The 24,389-nt window shown below is 39.7% G+C and overlaps 1 long non-coding RNA gene across 1 annotated transcript in view; it reads right to left on the bottom strand.

Annotated features, from left to right (window-relative positions):
• Positions 1-7,104: 7,104 nt before the first annotated feature.
• Positions 7,105-24,389, bottom strand: part of LOC150088548 (uncharacterized) — a 40,700-nt gene continuing 23,415 nt past the window's right edge. Inside the window, exons 2-4 of the long non-coding RNA XR_016546794.1 lie at positions 16,064-16,214; positions 15,792-15,957; positions 7,105-7,217 (exon numbers count right to left, since the gene is read on the bottom strand). This is a non-coding gene — a long non-coding RNA (uncharacterized LOC150088548). The remainder of the gene's footprint in view (positions 7,218-15,791; positions 15,958-16,063; positions 16,215-24,389) is intronic.

The following is a 24,389-nucleotide window of genomic DNA, read 5'->3' as shown; positions in this document are numbered from 1 at the left end:
GTGCCTGCAATTTAGAGTTTGAGTAATTTAATACAGTTTGTTCTTAAACAATAAGGGTTGACTTACCCAAAAATATTCTGCACCGCCTAGGTGGGGGGGGATCTGTATCAGACGTTAATATGGTTCTTTTTTCATCTTTTCCTAGTAATTATTATTTTACTTCTTCACATTTAGTAAGTCCCTTCGCATTCAATAAGTAAGTCCCTTCGCATTCAATAAGTAAGTCCCCTGATTGCAGTCTCTTAACCGTTTTGGGAGACCCTGCAATACTTTCCAGGTGTTTTTGAATTAGAAAGGGGGATAGCTTACTGAGAGGCTGTTCAGATAGTGAATGCATTATTAAGAATGCAGGTAAGTCTGTCGCCGAGGGATTGGTTTTCAACTTCTTTGCTTGTGACGAATCATGGTAATTTTCTGTGTTTGGCCGACAGCTCTAAAGTTGGAAACATATTTTGTTCCATGTTGGCTCCTTTTAGCCCCTGGCAGATGAATCTACCCAAATTCGACCCACGAGTGAACAATCTGCTCGTTTTAGATACCAGGCAAATGAGAGCTCTCTAGTGGCCGAAATATTCATAAAACATTCAACAAAGAAATCTGAGTGTTATTATGCTCACTCAAAATTTGTTCTGTCAAGGTTCTCAATCAATTCAGAACTATCAGCTTGAATTATATTTGGTTTACCCCCCCTCCCCCCAAGTCTCTCATCAAATCACACATTTAGCCATGCAGGTGTTCCCAGGCCGATCACGTCCTGGAAGATATAAAGATGCAACACTACCACTCATATCTGCTTTTTGACTTCTGTCAGAACAGACACCAGATTACGCCTCCATACACGTTACCAAACGAAGGAGACAATTGCTTACATACCTTCATAGCTAGATTAATGCATCACACTAATTTCATCAAGTATCTGTGTGCTCATCCCAAACAATTCCCCTATTGAAGAATTCAACTCCAAGCCAGATAATCTGCTGTGAAATTTGATCCATGGAACCGTTCATCACTCCCCAAGAAGAGCACAAGCTTGAGCGAAAGCTGCGAACCCTCATAGATAAAAGGTTGCGTTTAAAACCCAACAGAAATACACCAGCAAGGCAGTGTTGTTTCCTCTTTTCGGCAGTCTCATACCTTTAATTACAAGCTTATTAAAGAAATGAACGACTCTCTCCACCAATTTCTACTAGTCACAGCTCCACTGGAACAGCACTCTTATCTTTAGATGAGATGTCATCAATTTGAAGGGCAGGATCTGCTTGCAGAATCCAAATTTAAGGTGTATCAGCACTTTTCATACTTACGCTTCAAAACAAATCGCCTCGATGCCCAACATTCAGCATGAAGAGCTATTGTAGTGCCGGAGATAGAGAGAGAGAGAGAGAGAGAGAGGGAGAGAGAGAAAGAAAGAAGGGGGGGGGGGGGAAACGGAAGCAGAAATTTGCAGCACTCACTTTGTCGGGCCGCCTAAGAAGCAAGCGTAATTGGATTGGAATGTATGATTTTCAATAAAGAGACTGTTTTTTACATATTTTTATTTGTGTTGTAAATGTTGAATTACATTGTTTGCAGACATGCCTCTACAAATTTAGAAAAATATACACTGTATTTCCACTTTATTAGGTACACTTACCTAGTAGCATGTTGAGCCTCCTTCAGCCTGAATTCGTATAAGCATGGATTGAACAAGGTGCTAAAAACGTGCAGGAATTGAGTGCCATGAAGACATGAGTGAAACGCAGTTCCTTGAGATTCTACGGAGGTGTAGGCCTGCAGCAAATAGCCTTTCCTGCTCATCCCAAAGATGTTCAATAAGATTGAGATCCAGGGACTAAGCGGGCCATTGCAACAAAGAGTCAAAGTCACGTTCCTGGAACCATTCCATAGGTGATTCGGACTTTGTGTGCACCGGTACATTATCCTGCTGGAAGTAACCATCTGACTGAGGATAAACTGTCAATATGAACGGATGCACTTGGTCAGCAACGATGTTGTGGCATTCAGACGTGAAACATTCATCACATGATGCACCAGGAACTTTGACTTGTCAGACCAAGCAACTGTTTTCCAATCCTCGATAGTCCAGTGCTGCTGTCGCTGTGCCCACAGGTGTGCTCTCTTGTTCTTCATTGATAACAAAGGTACGCAATGTGGCTGTCGTAGCCCATTCGTGACAAAGTGCAACTAGTGGTCCATTGTGATATTTTGTTCTACCCACCATTGTGGCCTGTCTGTTTGCTTGCACAATTCCAGCCATCCTCCTCTGACCTCTCTCATCAACACGCAATTTTCTTCCACAGGAGTGCCATTGAGAGGGTTTTCTGTTCATTGAACCATTCTTGATACACCCTTGAAATTGTGGTGCATGAAAAGTTCAGAACTGCCATATCAGAGATACTTTGTCCAGCACGTATTGCACCTACTACCATGCCATGTTCTAAGTCCATTCAATCACCCCTTTTCCCCATTCTTGCTAGTTTGTACGTTAACTGATACTAGAAAGGTTGTTCTGGTGCATTTACATCCACAACTGTGGTCATGTGACTTGCAACATTGTGGGACAAACCATTTCTGTGCACAGCTGGGATGCACCTAATAAAGTGGCAGAGCAGTGTATAGCGAAGGCCAGGGATTCTGGATATTGAATTAACACTTTGTTATAAGTCCATTTCTTGTTTGGTAAGAAAGAAAGCAATATCCACTGGTGGTAGTCGGGCAACACTGTCAAAGTGGCTTTCAGTTTTTCTGAGAAATATACACACCCAGTGTGCCTTGCAGTATAAAAAATCAGTGTTCACGACAGGGTGTTCAAATTCGGAATGTAACGTGTTGTTCTCAGGAAGGTGATGCAAATTTCATTCGAATACGCACACATAGATCTCACATACTCGGTGACAGCGTTCTAATCTGGAGTTAAATCGAATGCATAAAGCACATTGTCTTCTGTATAATCCAAGTATGAAATATCATTCCGTGTCGAGGTTTCACTTGTTTTAAGCTGTAAAAAGCACAGGTAGTATCTTGTGTCCATGCTTGAAATTCAGCATTAGCGGGAGGGAAGGATACTGAACACCATTGGCTGTCAGAAGCAAGTAACAAGTGTGAAAAATTATTAAATGGGTTAGTTTTAAATGTGCCATTGAAGCTTTCGCTGGACACAATACCCATGATCTGACTCAAATATTCTCGGGTAAAATCGCTCCGGGAACGGAAAAATAAGTAAAATTAACCCTATTAATCAGGCAAACAAGTGGAGGATTTCCTAGAACATACATGTGGGCAAGCTGAATCTTGTGTATTTTTGCCATAGAGTCGAGCGGTAGAAGAAAAAATTTGGAGGAACTGAGAACCATTCTCAGGTGGAGTGATAAGTTGTCAATGATGTATTTCGGTTGATGGCACAAATCTAGTCTGAGAAACCAGTAGACTTTGACAAGAACTTCACCCACATCAGTCTTGAAAAATGTCCTACATCACATTGTCTTTAACAAACAGCTCTGTACTGAGTTGAGTTTTTAGCTCCATCGTCAAAGTTCAAAAGCGTTTCTAAATGAGCACGATATGTGTCTCAGGCTGAATTGACGAGTTTAACTTGCACTAAAAGATCAAAGTGACTAAACAAGGAGTAGAAGAAATTTTAACTAAAAATAAAAACTTTACTGCTTAATTTAAAAGTTAAAACGTTTACAAATGGAAATTATAAACTTTTAAGTATTTTTGGAAAACATTCTTATTTGCTAATTTAAATACACTTTATTTCCTGGGAAGGATTCAAAACACAAATTTGTACAAGTCAGATTTTTTTTCAACTTACGACCATTAATAACAGATGGAGCCACAGACAAACACTAATTATTGTAAAAATTCTAAGTTTAATGGCCACAAACAAGTCTGGTTTTTGTTTCAGCTTTCAATCAACAGATGGAGCCCCAGAAGTACTTTGTTTTTGTGAAAATTCCAAGTTTAATGCCTACAAACAAGATGGTAGCAGAGGTGGCCTCCCCACCATCTGCTTTGCAGATGGGCAGTGGCAGCCCCACGCAGTAACTTTTAAAAAAACAAATCCCACAATTCACAGGTGAGCCTAATTAAACATAAAACATTTTGCTTTTGACATCACAACTGCTACACTCAAATGTCACCTGTAACCCGAAACTATAGGGGGGGGCCCATCAGCTCTGAGGGAAAAAAATTGAAAAATACTAACACCATCTAGCAAGAAAATAAAACTAATAACAAGTCATCTAGTGAGCAAAATAAAATGCGTGCCACCTAACAGTAGAAAATGCAATTTCCCCCCCACACATCAGTTCATATCCTATCCCATTACTAAATACTGTAATATATTAATTTCTGAGAACAGAACTTGATCCAATTTTAGCAGATTCTAGGCGCTATTTTATCAAGAAACGCCTGACCCTAAATACTATGCCACTTGTACTAGATTTGGTTTCTTAATTCCCAATTTCCACTGTATACAGGTTAGTAGTATAAGGGTGGGGTATAAACTGACTTCGGCTCTATGAATTTGCCGACAATTTCCGTTCGGTTGCGGACGCCACCGTAGCCAGGTGGGAAGGAGCAGCAGTGATTAGACTGGGGTTCAAACCCGTCACCACCAAATAGGGAGGATACGGAAAGGTCAGGGAATGACCACCGCATATTCCCGGAGCAATATGGCCTTAGTTGCTAATGCTCGTAAAAAAAAAACCAAATAACAACCGTTCGGTTGCTGCCGCTGAGGTCGCCTGTTTTGCAGCATTGGTTTTCGAGCGATCGCAGGCGAGGCTTAGCTGAGCCGGGGGAGGAAAATTTTATTAGTTCTTGTTTCGCTCACTAGATGGCGCCACTTATTTCCGATTTTAATTTGCTACTTTTTATTTTTCCAAAGTTCGAACCCATGTCATCGTTACTGGCGAACTGGTACTTATCCCCACAGCTACAATAAAAAGTGTAAATGTGCCTATTATACTTGAGTGTGTGTGACGTCAAGAGATCTGTATTTTGCAAATGAGCGTTGTTCTGATTGGTTGAGGGGTATAAACCGGCTTCGGCTCTATGAATTTGGCAGCAGTTTCTAGTCGGGTTGATGTAGAAATAGTCTATTTTTGCTGCATTGGCTTTCATGCAAGCATCGATGATATGAAAGAGGACTGCTGTTTGGTTGAGGATTGAACGAGTGCGCTGATTGGTTGAGGTGTATGAACGAGCAGTTTTTGAGGATTAAATGTATATTTTGGCCCGATATGGTGGTGCCATCTATAGATCCTTTCTGTAAATTGAAAAGTGAGAATCTGAAATTAAGGATTTTATTTAATTCTATGTTTTGATGATTAAATATATAGTCATACCTCAGTTAATACGTCTGAGAATGAAGCCTCGATATAACGAAATCCGCAATGTGAAGCCTCCATTTAACAAAAAAAAATTCCAATTTAAGGCCAATGCCCAACAATCATCTGATTGGTGACTGACGGTACGGCAGCTCGTTACGTATTCCCGAGCTGCAGCTGTGTCTGTTATAAGTTTTGCTCGTCATTCGCTAATTTAGTTGTTTACACTTAATAGGGTGTGGCGCATTGCAACAATCCGTATGTCAGTTTTCTTGGTATGCCAGATCGTGATTTTTAACTGTCCCCCATTTCCTGTACATGACTGACGTTTCAGTGTGGCACATTGCAACAATCCACCTAGGTTCTTTGATAGCATATTTTGTAAATTTAAATAGAAATAATTTTGTTTTAGTTAAAAGGTCAGAATAAAAAAAAAGCAATTTCTTTGGAAAAGAAAACTAAACTAAATATTGTACATGTTGAAAGCGGCGGAAGAAAATCCGATGTGGCACAAATCATTCTTTAGGATTACTGCAATCAACTTCAACAACCATACTAAGTCAATCAGAAAAAAGAAAACAGTATGCTCAGAATTGTAGATATTACAGCAACCAAATTAACTCACTTAAGGAATCCAATTTTAGAAAAAATGGAGAAAATGCTAAATAGGTTTCAAAAATGTAGATGAAGAGGATGTTAGAAATTTATTGAATGCAGAAGGAACTTTTTCAGTGGAAGATTTAGAAAACCCTGTTAGCAAAAAAGACAATGAACACCGAGTTAAAGAAGTTCCTGCAGAAAAAGTGTTAACAACCAAAGATTTAAAAAAGGTGCTTAAATGACGTTGAAAACATTTTAAATTTTTAGTGAAAATGATCCTGATTTAGGAAGTGCTATTGTTAAGCGATCAGTGTTAAATGCAACAACTCCGTATAGGCAATTGTTAAATGAAAGAGAAAAAAAACAAGCATAAACAATCAACTTTAGACTCATATTTTAAAATGTGATTTCACTTTGTATGCAAGTTGACTGTTTATTTAATAAAACTTTTTTGTTCGAAAAAAAGCTTTTCATTCTTTACGTAGGAACGTATCCCTATTCTGGCCATAGTATTTTTACCTCTGAAAATGAAGTAATTTCGTGGAACGCATCCTATTCGTAAATCGAGGTATGCCTGTATATAATTTTTACCCATAGCTATGTATGGTTGTATGGTCGTTCCATCTGATGGTCCTATCTGCAAGTTGAAAACTGAGAATCTGAAATTAGGATCAACAGATGGTGGCAACATCTGTTGATCCTATCTGCAAGCTGAAAACTGAGAATCCGAAATTAAGGATATTATTTAATTGTTTTGATGGTTAAATATATCCCACCAACTAACCATGGTATAGTGGCTCCATCTGCTGACACTATCTGCAAGCTGAAAATCTGAAATTAATGATTTCAGTTAATGTTTTTGGTTATATATATATATATATATATATATATTTACCCATAGCTATGTATGATGGCTCCATATACCTCTACAAGTTGAATTTGTTTCCCAATGTTTAAAGACACATTGTCTTTGAAAAACCTGAAAAGTAAATGCCTTGTGTATACTTATTTATTTACCGTCTTCGTGAAACGCTGGCACCATCCAAGCTGCAACTTGAATTTTTACTCTGTATTTGAAATAATTTAATGCCTTTTACATTTCTAAAAGTAACTTCCCCCAAAAAAAAAAAAAAAAAAGTTCTAATTTTTCCATTAATCAATAACCTTATTTTCTAGTATCTAAGAAAAAAAAAGAGACAACTTGACAGCAGCATCAACAGCTCGCATATGGCGCAGAGAAAACCACCAGCACTCCTGGCCGTTTTGTAAGTAAAGAGTCTCCATCTGGAAAACAACAAAAAAAAAAAAAATGTTAGAAGATTACAATGATCCTCGTATTGTGGGAAGCTTCGTGGTGTTAATGCATTACAAAAACATACAAAACTACCCAGGCATGTCGTGAATGAATACTTGTCATCACAGCCTGCTTATGTGAGACACAAACCTCAAAGAGTTAATTTTCCTAGAAATCAGATAATAGTTTCAGGACTACACCATACGTTTCAATGTGACTTAGCAGAAGTTTCCAATCTGTCTAAAGATAATGGAGTGTGCTATTTGCTTGTTTGTATAGATGCCTTTTCAAGATACACCTGGGTGAGAACACTTAGAAATAAAACATCAAAGCAAATAGTAATGGCATTCAAATCAATTTTCAAAGAAGAAATGCCATTCAGTCTTAACAGCGACCAAGGCAAAGAATTCACAAATAAGGATGTGAGAGCATTATTTAAGTCTCTTAACATTAATTTCTATACTACTAGATCAGAAAAAAGGCTGCCATAGCTGAACTCTGAAAGAAAAAATATTTAAATGGATAACTTATTCTGAAAGTAAGAAACGTGCACGTTCTTCCCGACATTGTAGCTACTTATAATCGAATGCCACATCGAACTATAGAATGCCACCAGCCGACGTCACTTTGCATAATGAAGAAACATCTACATGAAATTGTACTTGAAAAAACCCAAAGAACAGATTCCTAAATTTAAACTAGGGGATCGTGTAGTTCTAAGTACAGGTTCTCATCTTTTACGCAAAGGATTCTGGGGTAGTTGGAGTCATGAGATTTTTACTATATCCCAAGTATTGAAACGAAGACAGTTGTGCACAGAATCAGACATAACGATCAAAGGCACCTTTTATGAACAACCACAACTTGTTAACATCCACAACACATTGCCTGTCGACGTCTATCTTATTGAAAAAGTACTTAAAGAACGCCGTGTGGGTGGAGAGCATCAATTACGTGTTAAGTGGTTAGGATATCCCCGCGTCCTACAACAGTTGGGTTTCGGCTAAAGATGTTCTTAACCCTACCAAGTAATGCACGCATGGATTTCCATCCCCAGAATACACAGTCTAATTTTACTATTGTCTTACCCGATGCTATTGCTCTCAAAGGCAAGTGGGAAGTTGCACTGGCTGAAATACTTGTTTCTAAGTCCTGGGACAATATTTCTGAACGATGGGCTGAATTTGCAACTCTGCAGAAAGAACCGCCAGCCAGAAACCCAGAGGTTTACATATTGGATGGCGAGTACGAAAATTCGACTAAATTGATTGACCGTACGTGTAGTCGTAATGCCAATTTAGAGCTTAAAGTAGTAGAGACAGAATTCAGGGCGAGATTCGCAATTAAAGTTAAGAACGGCTATGAGATGCGTATGGCTCTCTGAACTTCCGAAATTCTAGGACTGGCCCATAAAGCTAAAACCAGGAGTGATGTTATTGACAAACATAGAACTTTCAAAGGCGAGTACACCAGAAAGTGGATACATAAAAGGTAAAATTATGTTACACCCAATAAAGACTGAGTGTTGATAGGAAGCCTGTGTTCATAGAACCTTCAACTCATGATGTTCACAAGTATAAAATTCCTTATGGTCATTACAATAGCATCTCCAAAATCCTACAGGCTATGACAGAAATTGCCCCCGAAATTAAGGGGACTGTAAATACCCATGGCTTTGTTTCTTTCGAAATAGAAAGCGGTGTGCATCTTTGTTTCCCTGAGACAGGACTAGGCGGGCTGCGCAGTTTTGACTGTCTGCATGGTGATTTCGAAGGAACTGTGAGATTTCCGTGCGATTTATAGTAACGTGACCGAAGATCAGATCGTGGGTGACACCAAAGCACCTCTTTTGCGAGTAGTAATGTTCGGAAGCAGAGGTGAATTCTCGCATTTGGATTATTACCCTGTGCTTATCTCAAGCATTCATTCCGTGACTATTCAAATGCACACAGACAGCGGTCAGATTTTTCCATTCAGAGGAGGGAAAACTAATTAAGCTGCATTTTCGACCCCCAATGAACGCTTTACGTGGAATACACTGTGCAGGCAGGGGGGGTCCCTATTTTGCAGGAGCAGCGATCCAGAAAGTTCAGGGGGCTAGGCAGTATATTCAGATCTGCATTTACATTTCTCTCTCCACTTCTGAAGCCTGTGGCTAAGTTAATCGGTTGCCAGGTGCTGTCCGCAGGTCGTAATATGATCGATGATGTCATTTCGGGAGCACCCGTGAAACGATCATTTATAAATCGAGCTTCCGAAGTGGGACAGGCCATAAAGCAAAAAGTCTGTAATCAGAACGGAGGCAAACATCAAAAAAAATCAGAACATCTTTCAATGATGAGGATGTCAGAATTAGATTTGTTCGCACAGCCTGCCACTAATCTGTGGGTCAAACGACTTTCGTACGTTACTTTCTTGCCTTTAGCATTAGTAGACACACCGGGGCCAATAGAATTTTCCATTCGGGGAACGTCGGAAGAATATCTGGACCTGTGAAAAATTTATTTGCGACTCAAAGTACAGTTAACCCAAAGCGATGGTAAAGAACTGCCGTCGAATGTGAGTGTTGTCAACTTTTTCCACTCCGTGTTTTGTTCAAGATAAACTAATCAATCCAAGCAGTTACACCTACGCCTATAGAGCTTATTTAGAAACGCTTTTGAATTTTGAGCATGGAACAAAAAGATCCCAACTCAGTACAGAACTGTTCGTAAAAGACAATGTTTGCGATGTGTCACAAATGTTTTCTCAACTCGACGTATGTAGTTCTTTTTGAAAACCAATGTATGAATATACGAAGTATAATCTTTTCAAAACCAATGTATGAATATACGAAGTATAATCTTTTCAAAACCAATGTATGTACGAAGTATGAATCAACGTATGTAGTTCTTTTCGAAAAACAAAACTGTGGAACTTCTGGGTCGTCTCAGACTAGATTTGTGCCACCAGGCCAAATATATTATTAACATGTCACTCCGTCTGAGAATGGTTCACAGCTCACCCGAGTTCTGTCTGTTGTCTCTCGACAATACAGCAAAGGTTCACATATGTGAAGCCTGTCTTTTTGTGCGTAAAGTTAAACTTAATCCCAACATACAGCTAGCCCACACGAGTGTTCTTGAAAAGCACCCACTTGTTTACCCCATTAACAGAGTTAACGTTAATTACTTCTCAGTTCCCAAAGGTATGTCCGACTCTACCAGAGACAATATATATCTAGGCCAGATCCACGCCCGTCTAATCATCAGTATTGTGTCCAGTGATAGTTTCAACAGCTCCTTCAAAACCAACCTATTTAATTTTACCCATAACCTGTGCTATTTACTTCTGACGGCTGATGGGGTCCAATATCCTTCCATACCGCTCACACCCGATTAAAAGAACGGACATTATACCAGATCATACCTGTCTCTTTTTACATCCCTAAACAAGTGGAATTCAGATTAGAAATGACATATCACTTTTGGATTATACAGGATTATATGTGCTTTATGCCTTCGATTTAACCCCAGATCAAAATGCAGTAGCTGAACACATAAGCTCAACACGTCCAGGCGGTGCTCACCTTGAAATTAAATTCGCAGCACCTCTTCCCGAAAACATAACAATAATCTTGTATGCCGAATTCGAAAACATTCTTACTGTAACTAAAGGCCATGCAGTTCTCATAGACTATGAACACTGAACAGATTTTGAGTTTTAGAAGCAGACAGTGAATCGAGAAAACTTTTGATCGGTGTCTGTGCACTGAGAAAAATTACCATCAAGAATAGAGAGAAAACTGGCCCTACCCGCCATCAATACTGACTTCCACACTTACCAGGCATTGGGTGTGTATTTACCTAGGGAAAAAAGGAAGTCAATATTTCGATAGCTTTGCAAGACCGACACAGGACATTGCTTAACCAGAAGAGTAAGAAATGGACTTATAACAAAGTGTTAATTCAACATCCAGAATCTATAGCGTGTGGACTACCACTGTATTTTTTTCCTAACTCATAAATGTAAAGGCATTTCTATGCAAAATATTGTAAACAAATATTATTGTAAAGATTTGTGGACAAGTGATGCAATTGCCACATTAGATGTAATTAAACACTTACTTCCAAAATAAATTTATTTTTTAAAATGTTTTATAAAAAAAAAAAAAAAAATCCACTTGTGCTTGTTCCTCAAACGACAAGGAGACATCAAGGTTGTATAACTTTGTTTGACCAGTTTGCGGTGTTTTATGACTTTACCCTCGGGCTTTTGTTGCTGTGCTTCAGAGGGAATGCTGGGTAACGATGCAGTGGAGCTTGGTACAGTGGCCTCACTTTCGCTTCATGCCGTAGAAGTCGATTGTTTTGCCACGTTAGTTTTCAAGCCGAAATATGACTGCAGAATCTGAAGATACATTTTAACTTTAGACTCGGGCGGCAAATCGTGCCTTTTTAAGATGGCAGACATTTGCAGAAAGATTCTCATTGTCTGATCAAGCTTGTAATGAGCGGTGTGATGATACATGCTAACAGGGCGAACGAGGCACCTCCTTGCTGATGAATTAATTTCCGCTTGTTTTAAACATTTTTAACATTATTTAAAACAAGTTTTAAACTTGTTTTAAACATTATCGGCTAGTGTTTTAAAAAACACTAGCCGATATATATATATATATATATATATATATATATATATATATATATATATATATCGGCTAGTGTTTTTTGTGCTGTAACCTGGTTTTCACTCTGTGAAAGGAATGTTGCCTCTGATTACGTTTTTGCAGATCTCACAGAGTGAATTGATTTGGGTGGGGTTTGAGGCTTTCAAAAATGGCAGTGGCCTGTTTGGTTGAACTCCCAACAGATACTTTATGAAGTTAGTGTTGCGTTTTAGACATCCAGCCATTTGGCTACATAAATGACAGTAGATCCCTTGTTTGGTAGCATGCGTGTGTGCACAGCCTCACTCTATCATCGGTATCCTGACAAAAATCAAACAGTAGATATGAATGCGGATCGTGTGTGGCATCTTTATATGTCAACGAGAACACGTGACCTACCGGGGAACACTTGACTTGCTAGATTTGAGATTTGTCTAAAGTCGCGGGGTTTTTTAAAAACAATCAGTTAGTACGAATTCAAACTAATAGTGTGGAACTGAGTACCTTGAGAGAACAAGTTTTGCGTTGTCTAAAAGCTGTAAATTGTTTACTCTTGGATCGAATTCGGGGATGTTTAAACCTTCTACGAACTCTATTTGCGGGTAACACCGAAACTTATCTTGAGGCTCTGAATAGCAATAGACGATTCTTTCAGGTGGCGAAATTAAATTTCCACTATTTTCTAACAGTGACAACACAAATGTCTTTCCACTCTGTGTTGCTCCTGAGACTATAGCTGTAAAGGGGTGTTTCATCATTGTGTAAGTGATTGTGCACGAGTCTGGACCTTGTATTTGTGTTCGCTCGCATGTGTACAGATGCAAGAGGCAGGACTAGCAACGGTAAAGATAGAAGGTGACGCCTCCAGAAAAACGAAGCATTGTCCCCTTAAAAAAAAAAAAAAAAAAGAAAGCTGCGAGAATTGCTATGAAAAAGATGTTTTTTTTTTTCAGGAAACTGTCTTTCCAAAGAACCCAATCGGGACAACAAGAAAAAGGGTTGTGTGCATTCCCATACATATAAGCACACCCGTCACTTCGTGACAGGTGGGAGGGGTGCCGCGATTCCCAAGTCCCATCACGAACATGACATCAGAGGGAATAGGATGGGGAAGTGCGTGCCCAATGGACCTCACCAACATGCTGAAAAAAAAAGATGCCACCAGGGGTAGCCACTGAAAACTGCTTAGTGTCAAAAACATGAGGATTTCACTGGGATTTTTTTTGTAACGTTGACAGTTTGATTTCTAGGTGGTTAGCTTTCACTGCATCTTGGAAATCCATAAGGGTAAGTGAGTGTGTCGTCTCCAACCACACGTTTAGCAAAAGTAAATCCAAACCTTTTTTGTGACAGGACTCAAAGAGACAAGAAGTACGTTCGTCCCTCCGGACAGAAAACGGTACTTCGACAGAAACATGTTGGCCTTTTGCTGCAGCTGTCATAACATTCAGGTTGACTTACCTTCACGTTTTTGGCATTAAGGGTCACACCCTTGCATTTGGTCACCGTTTTACCCCCTCGGGTGCAGAAGGAGTAAGATTTGGGACCCGTCGAGCCAAACTCGACAATATGATCTCCAGACAATTCGTTTGTGAGCTGTCCAAACGAGTGACCGATAAGTGGACGTTCGTCGACTGGTTTCTGGGTGTACATTATACTATCAGTATCACAATAAATTAGGCGATGGCTTAGAGGGGCATTCCTTGTAGAGCTTCATTCAGCCAGAGGAAGCGACGAAAGAGCCAATGACTGCATTTCCCTGATGGTAGGGTTCATCCGTTCTCTTGATCGGTGCGAATGCAACTTGCATTATTTCCTCCGACACTAACATGGCGTTGTCTGATTTTGGTATCATCCATGAAAAGCTCTACAATGCTTTCGTGTTACATACTTTTGTGCTCACCCTATTGGTTCTCATTGCGAGCTGGCCCCATAGAGAATCAAGGCACAATTGTTCAAGCACTCGTTTAGCGGAGTTCACCTTTATTTCATGCCTATCCATAGAGATACCTTCTCTAGTTTTAAAGTCAGATGTACATGTCAGGTTCACCCCCCTCGGGCCAACCAGACGCCTCTTGTTTGATTTTCAAGGTGTCTATGTAGTCACCAAATAACGACTTATGGCTCTCTTCGAAATGCCAAACTTCATAGATGCTATTAATTTATAACCGCTCACAACAGCCAGGTGAAACTCAGGCGTGCACCAGATCCCCAAAAAAAGCTCCGATCCTCGTGATTACAAGTGGGCGCCATCTACTTGGCAAAAGCACCGCATAGTGGGAACACTATGCTTGCCATTGGAGCTTATTGGGAGGACGGATAAGAACTCCTTTTCAGGCACGGTCACCCATGCGTGGATGATACCTAAGTAAGCATTGTGACTATAGTCAAAGTTGCTTAGAATGACTTTAGGGTGACTGCGGGGAAATACCCATGGATACAATGAACAGAAATCCACATAGTGAATCTCCTCGTTATCCGCCACCTGGTGGTAAAGTTTAAAACAATCAACCCTACCACCTCTGAGAGCACTACGTGGAGTAATCGATTCGTGCGTTATGAACGCTGCAACAAAATTTGGGTCGTTTTTCTGTTGGGTGTCAAACTGGCATTCCCATACGGAAACCACATCATATCCTTAAGACCTAATGAATGCCTCACGGTCCATGGTTTCAGCTTATAGAATGCACATTTTCTTGTTTCTGTCTGTAGTGTTAGACCGAAAACACTTCTTGCACCGTGATAGTGACAGCCGTAAAACTCCCATGCAGTGTTACAACAAACCGTCTAATAAAAAAGTACCTACCCTGTGATCGGCTGCCATCAGTGGTACGTACACCAGCTAGATTCGCTGCAACCTATAGCATTGCATCAGATGTGCACGTACCACAAATTAGTCCTTTGGAAGACCTTGATATCAGCTGCTTCACCCACGCTGTTTGCTTGAACGACAGTTTGTTACTGAGGCCAGCCGATATACGTTATCTGAGTGCTATTTGCTATGTAAATACAGGGTGATTCACTACCAGTGCAACAAACTTGCAGGTGTAGGGGGCACAAAGACGAATAGGAATCACATAGCATTGCAGGGTCCGAAATGCCTTCGTCGTGCGGTAGAGGACGTTGAACAGGAGGTCGCGTGAACAGCGATCCCGCTGGAAGTCAGCATTGGCGAACCATTTCTGTCGAAGATACCAAGTAGCAAAAGTCCTCTGGAGTGGATAATCCGCAGGCTCCAATGATTGGACGCGTTGCAGATGGTATGAACTCATTTGATTTGTTGACAGCATCTTCCATACAGTGGATTGGGAAATACCCAATCAGTTGGCCTATCGCTCGAGTACTCTTACTCTGATTGCCTTCTGTAAGATGCAGGACATTCTCCTCATTGTCTGGCATCCTCGTAATTCACTCTCGATTCATGGAATCTCTCATGAAACCTTCTGTGCACACGTGCAAAAATAGTATGAGGCTTTGGGCGATGTTCTGCTGGGATACCCTGGGTCCAGTCATCCATGTGCCGGGCTCGTTGACGTCTACCACCTACCTAAACATCATTGCTGACCAGCATGCCTGTGCGTGAAACATTCCTGGTACAAGCGCAGAGCGGCGTGCCCGTTACAGTCTGCCACTCCATACAGGAGGTGCATGTCGGCCAGTTCAATGTTTGAATACTCATCCGTCCAACTGCCTCGGGAACCGGTTCTCAAATGTTGACTTCCAGCGGGATCGCTGTTCACGCAACCCCCCTGTTCAACGTCCTCTACCGCATGACGAAGGCATTTCGGACCCTACAATGCTATGTGATTCCGATTCGTCTTTGTGCCCCCTACACCTCATGCAAGTTTGTCGCACTGGTAGTGAATCATCCTGTGTATATATATATATATATATATATATATATATACATACTTACATCCTCATCAATAACTTCAACATCATCTAATATAGATGGGCTCTTTGGATCCAAATTTTCAGCTTCATGTTTCCCCGAACCTTCCATGAGCAAGACCTCTTGAACACCCCACCTGATTTTCGGTACATGGGGCATTAGCCTGCTCGGCACCAAAGAACTCCGCATTCTGAAAGAGTAATGGTTAGAAATACAATTACAAAACAATAACTGTATAAAGCAATTTTTTAAAAATCTAAATTAAAAATTTTTCAATAATGAAAAAAAAAACACACTTGCATACTCCAAACTTCTGCAGAATTCAAGCTCAGCCTCTATCATCCGTGCTTCCTCATAGTCCTTGAGCTTAATCACTGCCTCTAACAACTCTGAATCAGCATCAACAGCAAAGAAAACATCTTGGCTAGCCATCTTTGGACAGTTAGACTATGAAAAAAAAAAAAAAAAACCATGTGAGAATTGTGACCATATTGACCTCTTTTAAAGCAAACTCGTGGATTGAAACAACAGTTCACGACAACCAATCAATGTTTAGAATCAAGGGTTTGTGAACATCACAACCAATAGGAAACTACCATGCCAGGAGAGTGAAAGTGTCATCAAAACGATCAACAGGAAACTCTTTTTGGTACATCACACGAACGGCAAATTCAAACACGTGTCATAAGTTTGACACTTTGAAAGTAAAAACAACTTGCAGAAAGGATCAATTGTAGACTTGGTGTTGTTAATGACATCATTAAGAGTTGGGCGCGATATCGGAAATGTTTTGTTTACTCTACAGTTAAAGCATGGATTGATACTATGGCACTATCACTGAGTTCAAACATCATGTGATCATAAAACAGTCACTTTCTTTGAAGTTAAACTAGCCTTTGTTTTATCACTCTACAATTAAAGCAAGTCTTGGGATTGATACTGACATGATCGACGAGTCCAAGCATCACGTGATCATAAAGCGGTCACCTTTGAAGTAAAACTTTGTTTTATTGCCCGATGTGCACATTGTTAGTTCCTGGTACGTCACAAGTGATTGCGTTTGTAACCGCGTGACTAGATTCGGTGCACATGAAGCGGTAACATTTGGACTTCATTTGCAGTTTAAAACTTTCTCTGTGCGGTTGTAATTTTTCCACTGCTGTAATTTTTCCAAAATGTCTTGTTCTGAAAAGTTTGACGAAGAAAACAGAATGTTGTTTTCTATAGACGTTTGAGCCATAGCAGCACAGTGTATGTTTCTTGTTACAAACTCGAACCACGTTACGGTTGAGACAGCAAATGCACACATGTGGTTATCGAGAAGACAGTGGACTGAATTCAAAGATAAAATGTCCGATATCTTGCTTTCCGTTAGAGCTAAAGCTAAAATGCAACTGCATCGGCTCCGAATCAATACAGAAGACGGTACTTGCGACTTCTATTGGAAATATTTCTCGCTAGAGCCTGAGGTATGCTTAACCCTACATCTTTCTGAACTTGTCTATTAGAATCATAGACAGATTCTTTTCTTCAACGCCTAGCAAACGAAAAGCCTGCAATTCTGTTAATGCAAACAGTTATAATGGAGCACCTTGACAATGTTAGAGAATGTATAAAGAACGATGTGTTTTTAACTTCTTACGATGTTACTTTTAACGATGTGTATGCTTATTACATAAGAACTGCCGAACCATATACAAGTGTTAAAATTATTTCTGCTAAGTGTTTGAAAGAAGGAGTAGTCACAGAGTTCAACGTTTATGGTTTGTACAATGCTGTAATTTCAATGATCGAAGAACTTCAAACTGCCTATACGTTGAAATATACAATGTATGTTCAGATAAAAAGAAATGTACCTATGCAAGTGTTCGTGTTAATTTTTTTTTTTTGATTTGTAACTAGTTCTGTAAAACTTATCAATAAAATATATCAATTTGTAAAATAGTCTTGTCTTTTTAGCCTAGCAAACGAAAAGCCTGCAATTCTGTTAATGCAAACAGTTATAATGGAGCACCTTGACAATGTTAGAGAATGTATAAAGAACGATGTGTTTTTAACTTCTTACGATGTTACTTTTAACGATGTGTATGCTTATTACATAAGAACTGCCGAACCATATACAAGTGTTAAAATTATTTCTGCTAAGTGTTATCAATTTTTAAAATAGTCTTGTCTTTTTTTTTCTTAGATACTAGAAAGAATCTAATTTTTCCATTAATCAATAACCTTGATTTTTTTTTTTTTTTGGGAAGTTACTTTTCGAAATGTAAAAGACATTAAATTATTTCAAATAGAGTAAAAATTCAAGTTGCAGCTTGGACCAATAGATGGTGCCAGCGTTTCACGAAGATGGCAAATAAATAAATATACAGGGTGATTCACTACCAGTGGAACAAATTTGCAGGTGTAGGGAGCACAAAGATGAATAGGAATCACAGAGCATTGCAGGTTCCGAAATGCCTTCATCATGCGGTAGAGGACATTGAACGGGAGGTCGCGTGAACAATGATCCTGTTAGAAGTCAGCATTTACAAACCGTTTCTGTTGAAGAAACAAAGTAGCAAAGTCCTCCGAATTGAATAATCCGCAGGCTCCAATGATTGGATGCATTGCAGATGGTATGAACTCATTTGGTTTGTTAACAGTATCCTCCGTACAGTGGACTGGGAAATACCCAATCGTTGGCCTATCGCTCGAGTACTCTTACTCGGATTGCCTTCTGCAAGACGTAGGACATTCTCCTCATTGCCTGGCGTCCTCGTTGTTCGCTCTCGATTTATGGTACCTCTCGTGAAACAACCAGTCTCATGTGATCTTCTGTGCACACGTGCAAAAATCGTATGATGAGGAGCATGCCTGTGCGGCACGCCCGTTACAGTCCATAGCTCCATAAGCGAGGTGCATGTCGGCCAGTTCAACGTTTGAATACTTGTCCATCCTACTGTCTCGGGAACTGGTTCGCAAATGCTGAGTTCCAGCGGGATCGCTGTTCACGCAACCTCCCATTCAATGTCCTCTATCGATGACGAAGGCATTTCAGACCCTGCAATGCTATGTGATTCCAATTCGTCTTTGTGCCCCCTACACCTCCTGCAAGTTTGTCGCACTGGTAGTGAATCACCCTGTACACATCAAGGCATTTACTTTTCAGGTTTTTCAAAGACGAAATATGTCTCAACATTGGGAGACAAATTCAACTTACAGAGGTATATGGAGCCATCATACATAGCTATAGGTAAATATATATATATATATATATATATATATATATATATATAACCATCAACCATCAAAAACACATAAAATTAAACATCCTTAATTTCAGATTCAGTTTTCAGCTTGCAGATAGGTTCAACAGATGGTGCCACCATACTACTTTGCATAGCTGTGGGTAAATATATATATTTAAGCATCAAAGCGCACAAAATGAAATAAAATCTCATTAATTTCAGATTCAGTTTTCAACTTGCAAAGAGGACCAGCAGATGGAACCACCATACAAACATACATAGGTGTTGTATGGTTATATATATATATATATATATATATATATATATTTAATCATCAAAACACAAAATTAAATAAAATCCTTAATTTCAGATTCTCACTTTTCAACTTACAGAAAGGATCGATAGAAAGTACCACCATATCGGGCCAAAATATACATTTAATCTTCAAAAACACAAGAGTGCTTGTTCATACCCCTCAACCAAACAGCAGTCCTCTTTCATATCATCGATGCTCGCATGAAAGCCAACGTGGCAAAAACAGACGATTTCTACGGCACCGACCCGACCAGAAACTGCCGGCAAATTCATAGGGGCGAAGTCGGTTTATATCCCTCAACCAATCAGAACAAAGCTCATTTGCAAAATACAGATCTCTCGATGTCACACACACACACTCTTAACTATAACAGGCACATCTACATGTATTATTATAACTAAACGGGTAGCCATGGGGATAAGTACCAGTCCGCCAGTAACGATGACATGGGTTCGAGCCTTGGAAAAATAAAAATTAGCAAATTAAAATCAAAAAATAAGTGGCCCCCTCTAGCGAGCGAAATAAGAACTAAAAATTTTTCCTCCAGCAACTCAACAGCTAAGCCTCGCCGGTGATTGCTCGAAAACCAAAGCTGCAAAACAGGCGACCTTGGCGGCAGCAACCAAATGGAAATGGCCGGCAAATTCATAGAGCCAAAGTCGGTTTATACCCCAACCTTATACCACTCAGGGCGTCTCAAAAATACATGGCATAACTTCAGGAATGAGTTCCTAATATGTAGACAATAAAAATTTTTTATCAACATAGTTCTGGAAATGCTTGGTTCCAGAGTTATTAACAGGAATGTCTTATCTCCCGCAGGTGAATTCCTTCATCACAAGGTACTGACAGAATCCGGTGGTTTTCCATTCCAACCATGTACTCAAATCAGGAGCAAGCGGATATGCACTTTATGTAGTTTGGCAAACGGCAATGCTCTGGAGGTTTGTCATTTGTACCACAAAAAGTTCCCAGAACGAAGATGTACAGACAGGAAAACGTTTGACGGTATCCATCGCCGCCTTTGTACCTTTACCAGAGGCAGGATTCGAACCCACAACCGTTGGGCTGCCAGGCAGGCACTTTACCCACCTGGCTAGCCCAAGTTAGACTATTTGGAGAGTGTTGCAAGAACACCAACTGTATCTTTACCATCTGTACATGCCTCGTTACCCTGCGAGAGTAATGTTCTGTCAGTGGTTCATGCAGCAGTGTGGTACAACTCCTCACTGTCCTGCCATAGTGATATTCACAGATGAAACAGTTCACACGAGACAGAATCCAAAACTTTCACAATCAGCATGTATGGGTCGAGGAAAACCCATCTTCCATCACACCACCACCAACGGTTCAGCCTCAACATCTGGGCAAGTGTTTTTGGTGGTGTAACAGTTATTTGCACCTCATGTACTTCCAAACTCACACGGCAGGCATACAGAAACTTTCAGGAAAACAACATACCGTATTTCCCCATGTATAAGACACACCTTTGGGGCCTGAAATTTGAAAAAAAAAAAAAAAAAAAAAAAGTATTACATAAAGTTATTGAACTCAAGTTTTATTCATCATAAAATTCATACAACTCATCACTGTCAAAACTCCCATCCATTAGCTTGTCCTCATCTGTATCTGATGACGAATCCCTCTTCATATATTTCCGTCCTCATTTCCATCTATGGCATTTGAAATGCCACACTTCTTAAATGACTTGACAATGATCTCAATCTTGATATTATCCCAGGATCTTTTCACCCAGGTACAAACTTCTCCTATAGTTGGTTTCTTCACTCTTCCTGCTGGTGTCAAATTGTCCCCAGAAGACTTCATCCATTGGTTCCATACGTCTCTCATGGCAGCTTTGAAGGGTTTGTTAATGCTGACATCAAGTGGTTGGACCGGGATGTCAAGCCTCTAGGTATGACGGCAAGTTTTGTTTTTTGCTCTGCAGCAGTCTTCTTTGTATTTTTTATGTGTGCCCTGAACTGATCAAGCACCAATAGGGCTGGTTTGCATAAGAGCCCACCTGGTCTCCTGCTCCAAACCAGATCTTCATCCTATCCTGATTCATCCAACCCTTGTCACAAATGTGGACAATCACTCCTTGAGGAATGTCTTCTTTTGGCATTGTTTTGCGTTTGAAAATCAGCATAGGAGGCAGCTTGGTTCCGTCGGCACAAGCTAGAACAACTGTATATTGGCTCTTTTCATGTCCACTTGTCTTCACAGTTAGTTTTCACCCCCTTCTTAAGTGCCATTAAACTCCCATAAACCCTTCTTATCAACAGTTGTTACTTGGACGTCAAATTGAAGGGGGACTTTGTCCATATTTGCAATCTGTCCCAACTCAAACTGATGTGTCTTCCAACATTGAATGACAAAACGATGAAATTCAAGGACCGTCTGTTCATAGCTTTCAGGCATCTTTTGGGCAAGTCTGGTGCGTGCTTAGTCCATTCCGTTTCATGAATCTGAAGCACCAATTGTCCTCCTTTGAAATCAGTAACTTCTTTTTCATCAGCAATTCTTCTTGCCTCATGCTGAACCATCTTTGTGGACACAGGAATTCAAATTGCCCTTTGCTCCTCAATCCATATCTTCAATTCCCTCTCTAAATTAGGCCATTTTGCTGACTTGCCTCTAATGGCCTTCTGCCGTGGCGTTTTCAGTAGGGTTTCTTCTTCCTGTAGCCAGTCTCGGATTGTTTTCTCAGTTGGAGGAGGACCAAACTTACGTTCAGCAGCACGATTTCCATTCACTTTTGCAAACTGGATCACTTTTAACTTGAATTCAGTACTGTACGAAATCTTTTCTGAGCTATTTCTGGGCCTAATATACCGGTAACAAGTGTGAACAATGAGCACAAAGACAACAAGCGCGAAAAAACGGGAAATGCAAGTAAAAAAAATCTACAATCACTGTATAAGATGCACCCCATTTTTAGAAAAAAAAGGTGCATCTTATATATGGGGAAATACGGTACCTGATGTCTTGGACGACATGCCACTGATCATTCGTCAACAAGCACACATTCAGATCTAGGGGTCAAATTTAAATTATAGGGGGGATTGAGGTTTAGAATAGATTGTAGGAAGTTTTCTGGAACAAGTTGCCCTGAAGTAGTTGAGCCTGACAGTTTGAATAAATTCAAAGGTCAGCTGGATACTTACCTGTGTGAGGAAGGAAGCATTTTTGTTTCGTTATCTACTTTTTTTCCAGTGTAGCAAAAGCCTGTGGCTTCCTTGCACTATAATGCAAATACTATTACTATAATTACACACAATGAACTAGGTAACACAGGGATGCTGTGTGCGTGTGTGCAGCATCTCTGTGTAGAGGCCATGGTAATCTACACCAGTACAAGTATCATTGAAAATTCAATCCTGATGTCTATAGACTAGTCCAATTATCAAATTACATCTAGGTGGTCCTGTGGCTGAAAACAGTTGAAAGGGGCATTTCACAATTCACAGCTTTCTTTTCATGGATTATAACTAATGAACCAATTATACCAATTGCAACACCAGTGAATGAAAAGGCTACCATTCCTGTCAGCAAAAGTTACAGTGAACTCAGAAATACAAAGTGGGCCCTGGAAAAATATTGCTTGGCCTGATGAATTCTAGTTCCTGCTGTTTTGCACTAAGAGGACTAGAATATAGCAAAACAGCCCAACATGCCATGTTTCAACAATGCAGGCCAGTGGTGTAACAGTGAGAAGCATGTGGTGCACCTGGGCCCCTTGATACAACCAAAACATGGATGCCATGTTTTATACATTTTTTTCTGACCAGGCAAGACTTTCATTACTGCAGTGCTTTGTGAATAGGCTCTTCTCAAAGCCAGTGAAATGAGTGAATTCAGCCTACTGCAATGGCCTCCCTACATCTATCTGAATCCAAATTAACAATTATGGGATCAAGCAGAATGGCTTTTCAGAGCAGATTTGCACCCATCCATTTTATAACTGTGGAAAGCAAATGAGTCAATATGAACCAGAATCCCCATTGTATATTTTATGCAAATCCAGACTGCTTTAAGGGTTAAAGGAACCAACTAGCTATTACGTTTACCTAATAAAGTGGCCACTAAATGTATGTATTGTGTGACTAGTTTTCAAACACTTCAGCTGCAATATTATTTACTTTGTACTTATAAAGTAAATAACATTCCAGAAATCAGCAGCACTACAGCAAAAACCTATAACATACCTACATTCTATGCAGGAACAAAAATTCCTGATACAGAAGCTTTCCAAGAATCAACATTAACCATACAACCTGAGTCCAATATACTATAATACAGTGCTCCTGAAACTCTACCTAATTGTTGATTCATGTAGAAGACTAAAGAAAATATTACGTGAAAAGAAAGGTACCTACCATGGCAGAATCCATAATTCAAAAATGCCCACCCATGTCCTTTCCTGCAGGGGCACTAGGGACCAGCACTTTAATACTTTTGACAGGTTCATCACACTCCAGAAGAACATCTAAGGAAGCCTACTTCCTAAAATCTTTCCAAAACTCAGCAATAAAAAATAAAAAAAAAAAAAAGGTCACCTTCCACAGCACCTATTATAATCTACCACATGCAGAAATCCTGCAAAGGTCACAAGATTCCAACAACCTTAAACAACTAAATCCATAGATTTATTCTCCTACTGTAACCTCATCACTTGCCCACCTAGTTATAAGCAAAATCCCCAGTAATAGTGATATATCCCGGTGCCCAAAATCTGTCTCAGAATAATCTCATTGGCTACACAAAAAAAAAAAAAAAAAAAAATCAATGCCCATACACAAACTCATTTCAAAAAACTCCACTCCAGGATTGCATAAGTAGGTAAGCTTTTCTAACTTAGTTTAATTAACTCAGTGTTTCTCAACCTTTTCGTTGTTGCAACTCTTTTAAAGACACTAAAAATTTTTGCAGCACACTACAATCAGAATTATACTCATATAACATATATATTTTAAATATCTATAAATATTATTAATAAAATTTGTAAATAAAAACAAACAGATTATAATATATATATAGTTTTACAAACTAGAAATTATAAATATACCTGTTGGG

This window comes from Mastigoproctus giganteus, chromosome 3 (assembly GCF_048544385.1).
Source record: "Mastigoproctus giganteus isolate SK-2022 chromosome 3, ASM4854438v1, whole genome shotgun sequence".
NCBI lineage: Eukaryota > Metazoa > Arthropoda > Arachnida > Uropygi > Thelyphonidae > Mastigoproctus > Mastigoproctus giganteus.
The sequence above is the reverse complement of the archived record's forward strand: the minus strand, read 5'-3'. Positions and strand labels throughout refer to the sequence as shown.